We start from the raw sequence: 7812 nt of genomic DNA on the forward strand, positions 1-7812 counted from the left end.
CAACTTGTGTGTTTGGAATCCTTTGGGGTTTACAGCCGGGGGGAAAGAGAGCGAAAACAGGTGGGGAGCTAGTACAGAAACCTGGGGAATAGATCTTATTGTCTCCAAGCAGAACGAGTCTATGTTTTTGCCGATCCGTCCGTGTATCTGTTCGTCTGTGTGTGTGAGCAGCTAATCTCCGGGACCGTTGGACCGATCAGCGTGAAACTGTGCAGACACACTCCCTGGATATACCTTTGTGTGCATCTGTTGCTGTTTTAACTGCATCATCCCACTGCTAATTTAACCAGAATCAGAACTTTATTGTCACATTACAAATGTACAGGTGTAAAGAAGTGGGTGAAATTCTTTTTCTCATTCACATTCCCATCAAGGGCTGGTTTTTCTTTCTCTATCTCTTTTCATCTTTCTTGAAACTGCAAATGATTGGAGCTTTTACGACCAATAATTTCACCCACTTATTTACACTTGTAAACCTGTGATGTGACAATAAAGTTGAGTTGAGTTGCAGGGACTTTGTACTTCCTGCAAATCGAATTAAACATTTAGAAACAAACAAAGCAGCAATAATACGTACGTCACAATAATTATATGATTTCACATCGTATTACAGCACTGCACAATCCCCAGTGGTTGTTTACCTCTGGGAGTTTCACACTCACACTCACTCTACCTTATCCATTTGTAACTCTGAGTGTACAAATGTAACCAAAGGGACCCTTACTGATCCATTTAGTTCAAACTAATGAAAACTTAAAAACTATTATAACCTGGGATCAGACCATAATATGAGAGAAGTTGCTGCTGTGCTCCCTTCCACATAGACATGTGTAATTTAAGTGCCACTTTCACCCTACTCCTAAATCCAGGAGTCCCGGTTCATGTCAGCAGCTAAGGCTCTTGAAATCTGATTGGTTTACCAGCCAATCAATCTTGACCCCATGGCCCCATCACGCTGACCTTTGACCTTGGATGACAGGTCTGATTTGGAAGGAATGGCTGAGACAGACTCCGGCCCTGCGGGGGTTAACACCGACATGGGGGTGTGGCCTGCAAGACCAGTAAAATGTGACACCAGAACATACAGAAAACATCCATGCATGTTGGTGCATGCAGTCAGACTGTAGGCTTGAAGCACGCCATTATAGGTGAACATTTCCAGAAATGTCGAAATTGAAAATAGAAAATCCTGTGTATATATATATATATATATATATATATATATATATATATATATATATATGATCATGTTGGCGTTAACCCTCGCAGGGCCTCATCTTCCTCTTGACAATGCAACATAGATTACCTATTCTACAGGGCTCAGGTCAGTTGGCTTAGTCAAGCAGTAATACCATGGTCAGTACACAAGTTAGTAGTAGTTTTGGCACTGTGGGTGCCAAGTGCTGTTGGAAAAGGAAATCAGCATCTCCATAAAGCTTGTCAACGTACGGAAACACAAAGTGCTCTAAAATCTCCGGGTAGATGGCTGTGTTGACTCTGGACTTGATAAACACAGTGGACCAACAGCAGCAGTTACATTACATTACAGTCATTTAGCAGACGCTTTTATCCAAAGCGACTTACAATAAGTGTATTCAACATAGGTGGGGAACGAAACTACTAATCACCAGAAGCATTAAGTGCATTCTCTTCTAAAACAAGCAACCAAGAGTATACCTAGCGCTAAAGTAAAAGTGCAATATATCAGCTACCTACTTTCATAAACAGATGAGACAAAGTAGGAAAATCAAATGAGCAAGAGCTAAAACAAATAAGTGTAAGGAATAAACAAGATCCAATAAAAAAATAAAACAAGAGTTCGTACAACTAGTTAACAACAAGTAAGCGAGGCGAAGAGGAAGGGTAGTGTTTCCTGAAGAGGTGGGTTTTCAGCCTGCGGCGAAAGATGGGCAGTGACTCTGCTGTCCTGACATCAGTGGGGAGTTCATTCCACCACTGTGGGGCCAGAAAAGAAAAAAGTTGTGACCGTGTAGATCGGCCAGAAGGACCCTTGAGCGACGAGGCAATCAGTCGCCCCGAGGTGGCCGACCAAAGTGGTTGGGTAGGGGTGTAAGCATCGACCATAGCCCGGAGGTAAGAAGGAGCTGTTCCTTTCACTGCCCTATAGGCTAGCACCAGGGTTTTAAACTGGATGCGAGCCGCTACGGGGAGCCAGTGTAGAGAACGGAGAAGGATAGTTGTGTGGGAAAACGTGGGGCGGTTGAACACCAGACGAGCCGCAGCTTTCTGAACAAGCTCCAGAGGTCTGATGGCAGATGCCGGAGCACCAGCAAGGAGGGAGTTGCAGTAGTCCAGGCGGGAGATGACAGGAGCCTGGATGAGCACCTGGGCTGCCTTCTCCGTGAGGAAGGGGCGAATCCTCCTGATGTTGTAGAGGAGGAATATGCAGGACCGTGTCACTGTTGCGATGTTTGCCGAGTTGATCGTCCAGGGTCACACCCAGATTCTTCGCAGTCTGAGTTGACGTCGCCACAGCATTATCAATGGTGATGGCCATGTCTCGGTGCGGACAGCCCTTCCCCGGGAGGTACATCAGCTCGGTCTTGTCCAGGTTGAGCTTCAGGTGGTGCGTCGACATCCACTCCGAGATGTCAGCCAGACAAGCAGCAATGCGCGCCTCCACTTGTGTGTCAGAGGGGGGGAATGAGAGGATCAGCTGGGTGTTATCGGCATAGCTGTGGTAGGAAAAGTCATGGGAGTGGATGACAGCACCAAGAGATGTAGTGTAGAGAGAGAAAAGAAGAGGACCCAGAACCGAGCCTTGGGGAACCCCAGTAGTGAGCCTGTGTGGTTCTGACACAGACCCTCTCAGCATCACCTGGTAGGAGCGACCTGTCAGGTAGGATGCAAACAGGGAGAGTGCAGAGCCTGAGACACAACATGACATTTTGACTCAGATATGGGTTGGATCGGCAGTGCTACGTAGGTGTGAGGGCCACGTAGCGACCCGAACTCTAGATATGAGGGCTGCGAAACTCTAGTATATTTACTAGAGGTTCAGGCTGATGTACAGATTGTTATCTCTGGTATATTGTTTGACTGTTGCTATGTTCTTGGTTTCACTGTGATCCTAGTTTATTGAGGCACTACACTGTTCTCTCTGCATTCTATGTATTGGATTACCTTGCTTAGTGTAAGTCGTTCTGTATACGAGCGTCTGCTAAATGCCTAAATTGTAAATTGTGTTTTCGCTGTTTTGGAAATAGGGCTTAAGTGGTTAATACTGTATACACACAAGCAAACACAAATGCTGTAAGTTCACGCGCAGACATGCATTCGTGCACACATCCTACTATAATTCTAGTAACCTCTGTAGTGGTAGGTGAAGCTACCCGGTTCTCCTCAGTGGCTGGACCAATTGCTCTGATTTTGCACACAGCCATTGACCATTACCATCTGAACTTAACTGTGAAGCCCGTTTTTCAATTTCATCAAATCTCAGCTTCTTATTAGCGTTTATGTGTCAAACAATGTCGCCTCCCGGGTTGCCAGATCATGTGCGCATATCCCCCCACGGATGCGTCGACCGGGTATGGTCTAGTCCTACTATAATTCTAGTAACCTCTGTAGTGGTGGTGAAGCTACCCGGTTCTCCTCACTGGCTGGACCAATTGCTCTGATTTTGCACACAGCCATTGACCATTACCATCTGAACTTAACTGTGAAGCCCGTTTTTCAATTTCATCAAATCTCAGCTTCTTATTAGCGTTTATGTGTCAAACAATGTCGCCTCCCGGGTTGCCAGATCATGTGCGCATATCCCCCCACGGATGCGCTGCGCCGACCGGGTATGGTCTAGTGTATTATAATGTACGTACACCAGTTTGATTGTACAGTATGAACTGTAGATTTGTTGCATGCACATATTGACTAATGATATAATCATGCAGAGACTTCTGTATGCCTGAAGGCATCCCATAATTATATGACTTCATTAATTATGCACCACATGTTACACATTCTGGCTTCATCCTGTCCCAGATGGCTCACATGAAAACCTCTCTCTCTCTCTCTCTCTCTCTCTCTCTCTCTCTCTCTCTCTCTCTCTCTCTCTCTCTCTCTCTCTCTCTCTCTCTCTCTCTCCGTGTGACATCATATCATGTATCTATTATGAGGATGTGTCAATCAGCCCCATGTGGGGACAATTAGTGATGATTACACCATGAATCCTGTTGGAATTGATCGTAATCATCCAACACGCATGCACGCGCGCACACACACACACACACACACACACACACACACACACACACACACACACACACACACACACACACACACACACACACACACACACACACACACACACACACACACACACACACACACACACACACGCACGTGTGTGCGCTCATGTGTGTTTTGGAACAATCCACCTGCATCACGCTTTATCACAAGGAGCCCTTCCTGTTGAGTCTACTGTGTATGCAGTACCTCCATGTCATGTCGCTGACACACACACACACACACACACACACACACACACACACACACACACACACACACACACACACACACACACACACACACACACACACACACACACACACACACACACACACAGACACCCATGGAGGTGGTCCTACTGTATAATCTGTCTCTTTTCCACAATGTAGGGTCCAGGACTTTCCAGAACCACAACTTCTGTGATGGTATTTTCACTATTTAAAAACATAAATAAGTATAAGTTCTGGGTTCCCAGAACTCAGGGTTAGTGCTATGTCCTCCTGAGCAGGGCCGAAATTATTTTCTGAGAACCTTATCTGGAACCAAATCCATAACCTGTGAAATGTTACCCGGCACGGCACGTTTCGCTTTGTTCTTAGTACAGTGGAAAGAGCCAGTAGTGTTGGTGTGCGTGTGTGCGTGCGTGCGTGCGTGCATGCATGTTCATCTTAGTTTCAACTTCATTACAAGAGGATATTAGTTTTTTTCTATTGAGAACAAAGCAAGGCAATAAAATAAGAAACACATATCAATAGCATGTGTGCTGAAGAGTTCAGAGTTCATGTTTTAAGCTTCCAGGTTAGTTTGTTATTCTTTGGACCTGTCTGGATGATTCCAAATAGTTTTTCCAAGGTGCTGACAGCTGCCTATAAGTACTTAAGCCCTTTCGTATTTAAAAAATAGCGAAAATAGCCAAACTACAAAGCTTACATCTTGTTAGTGTGGCTGTTTGTATATATCGTTGCGGTCGGTCAGAAACCTTGTATCGTTTTACTTCTTAATTAATGGCCTACTTCCCTCAGTGTTGTGCAAAAGTAACAAAAATAGCAAGCTCACATGTCCAATCCTGACCTGTTGAGAGCTTGTAGAGCTGCTAGCTCCGCTATATTTTAACCAAGCTGAAGTCTGTGAGTTTTATAAATATTTAACCAATGAAAATAACTACAATGAATCCATTGGAACACAGTTTTTTTCCCCAGTTTTGGACATAAAAGGTTTCCACCGGACAGTGAGGATATGTGGACCAGGCAGAAATAGGCCGGTTGGCAGCTGCAGCTGTTAGTAATGGGGAGGGAATGGGAGAGATGGATAATTCATGAAGCGGTCCTTTTCTGAGATGATGATGCTTGTGACCTCATAGCATAACAGACACCAGCCACTTGTCTGCTTTAAGATAATGCCAAAATATTATTATCATGTCAAGTGTGCGTGGTAAGATGTCCGAAAGTTAAGCTCTGTTTTAGGTGTGTTTTCTAGATCCTCTGGCTAAAGGTCATTATTTTATCTCCCAAAAGTGTCCCAGAGAGATGAGGAGTTAAATACAATTTGATGTGATTCATTATATTCAGAGTTTTGAGGTGGTTTGTTGGATCGAGGGACTTAACCCTAATCCTACAGCTCCAAATACCCAATATCCATCATTTTCTGGCCATAACTTTGAATGGATACAATATGATATGGATATATGATGAGTTGATGAATTGATTGATGGATTGATCATCTCCCCCTTCTCTCTCTCTCAGTCTAACTCTGTCCCTTTCTGTGTGTGTGTGTGTGTGTGTGTGTGTGTGTGTGTGTGTGTGTGTGTGTGTGTGTGTCTGTCTGTCTGTCTGTCTGTCTGTCTGTCTGTCTGTCTGTCTGTCTGTCTGTCTGTCTGTCTGTCTGTCTGTCTGTCTGTCTGTCTGTCTGTCTCTCTCTCTCTCTCTCACCTTTTCTCACTCCCTGTCTCTCGATATGTCTGTCTCTCTCTCTCTCTCTCTCTCTCTCTCTCTCTCTAACCTTGTCTATCTGTCTCTCTCTCTCTCTCTAACCTTGTCTGTCTGTGTCTCTCTCTCTCTCCCTCTAACCTTGTCTGTCTGTCTCTCTCTCTCTCTCTCTCTCCTCTCTCTCTCTCTCTCTCTCTCTCTCTCTCTCTCTCTCTCTCTCTCTCTCTCTCTCTCTCTCTCTCTCTCTCTCTAGCTGTCTTTTGTGTAAGTGAAGCCGGGGCCTCCCAGTGACATGAGCTCCGCTCCTGTAAAACTAATAATGACGGAGATTTGTGCAGGCTTAGCATTCTTTCTCCCTTTCAGCGTAGGACACAGGAAGGGAGGGGAGGAGAGAGAGGGCCGGTCGGTGGTGAGGTCGGGGTGGAGGGTGAGGGGGGCACATGTCCTAGTTTGAGAGGGGAACAAGTCGCGAGGCAAATCGAAAAAGGGGCCGAGACGAGAGAGGTAGGTGGGATGGCAAGAACCACAAAAGCACACAAAAGACAGAGAGAAAGGGAGCAAATGAAGAGAGAGTAAGAGAGAGAGAGAGAGAGAGAGAGAGAGAGAGGTGGACGGAGAGTCAAAGAGGCCCCTTTCCCTGAAACACGCATTCTTTATGGGTCAATGCGGTAGAGATCACACAGGATCCTCTCTGAAAACACACACACACACACACACACACACACACACACACACACACACACACACACACACACACACACACACACACACACACACACACACACACACACACACACACACACACACACACACACTGATGCTAATCCACTCAGGCGGTCAGCGTCCAGAGACTATGTTCTCACATAGATCACTGTGTGAAACAAACAGGAAGGTCTGCAGGACGCTGAATACATGCACATAAGTTACACATGCATGCACGCATGTATGCATGTGTGTATGTACTGGTACTGTATGCATGTACTGTATGCATGCATGAATACTGGGCTAGCAGGCGCGAGAATTTGCCGCCCCATATTTAAGCCAAGCCCTCGTTCTTTTTGCACAGTCATGCACACACATGCACACACGCGTGCACGCGCGCACACACACACACACACACAGCGCGCACACACACACACACACACACACACACACACACACACACACACACACACACACACACACACACACACACACACACACACACACACACACACACATTGCAGTGTGTATATGAGTCCTAAGCCGGAACCTGGGGGGCAAAGGGGAGGTCTAAAACACATTGCCCTCTCTGAGTCTGTCTCTCCCCTCCCCTCCCTCCTTTCGGCTCACTCCCACTTCAACCCCCCCCCCCCCCCTCTCTCTCTCTCTCTCTCTCTCAGAGACATGTGCACTGTGTGCCAGCACAGCAGACAGTCTCAAACTCGCCACTCTCAAACAACTGATGCGTGGACAGCTGCTGTTCTCTCTCTCCCCCTCTACCTCCTCCAGCTTGGCTCCCCTAACTCTCTCTCTCTCTCTCTCTCTCTCTTTCTCTCTCTTTAACCCTCCTTCCCTCACTCCCTCTCCACACTGCCTCCATTCATTCTGCTCCTCTCCACCTCAGATCTGTCGGGCTCTCTGCCCTGCGTTCTTTCCT

At 46.2% G+C, this 7812-nt stretch overlaps 1 protein-coding gene across 1 annotated transcript in view; it reads left to right on the forward strand.

Annotated features, from left to right (window-relative positions):
• Positions 1–7616: 7616 nt before the first annotated feature.
• Positions 7617–7812, forward strand: part of wfdc1 (WAP four-disulfide core domain 1) — a 17572-nt gene continuing 17376 nt past the window's right edge. The window contains exon 1 of the mRNA XM_084060200.1: positions 7617–7812. This exon is cut by the window's right edge and continues 318 nt beyond it. The gene's annotated coding sequence lies outside the window, so the exon portion shown is untranslated.

The sequence above is a fragment of the Gymnoscopelus microlampas genome, assembly GCF_963454915.1.
Source record: "Gymnoscopelus microlampas genome assembly, chromosome: 6".
Classification (NCBI taxonomy): domain Eukaryota; kingdom Metazoa; phylum Chordata; class Actinopteri; order Myctophiformes; family Myctophidae; genus Gymnoscopelus; species Gymnoscopelus microlampas.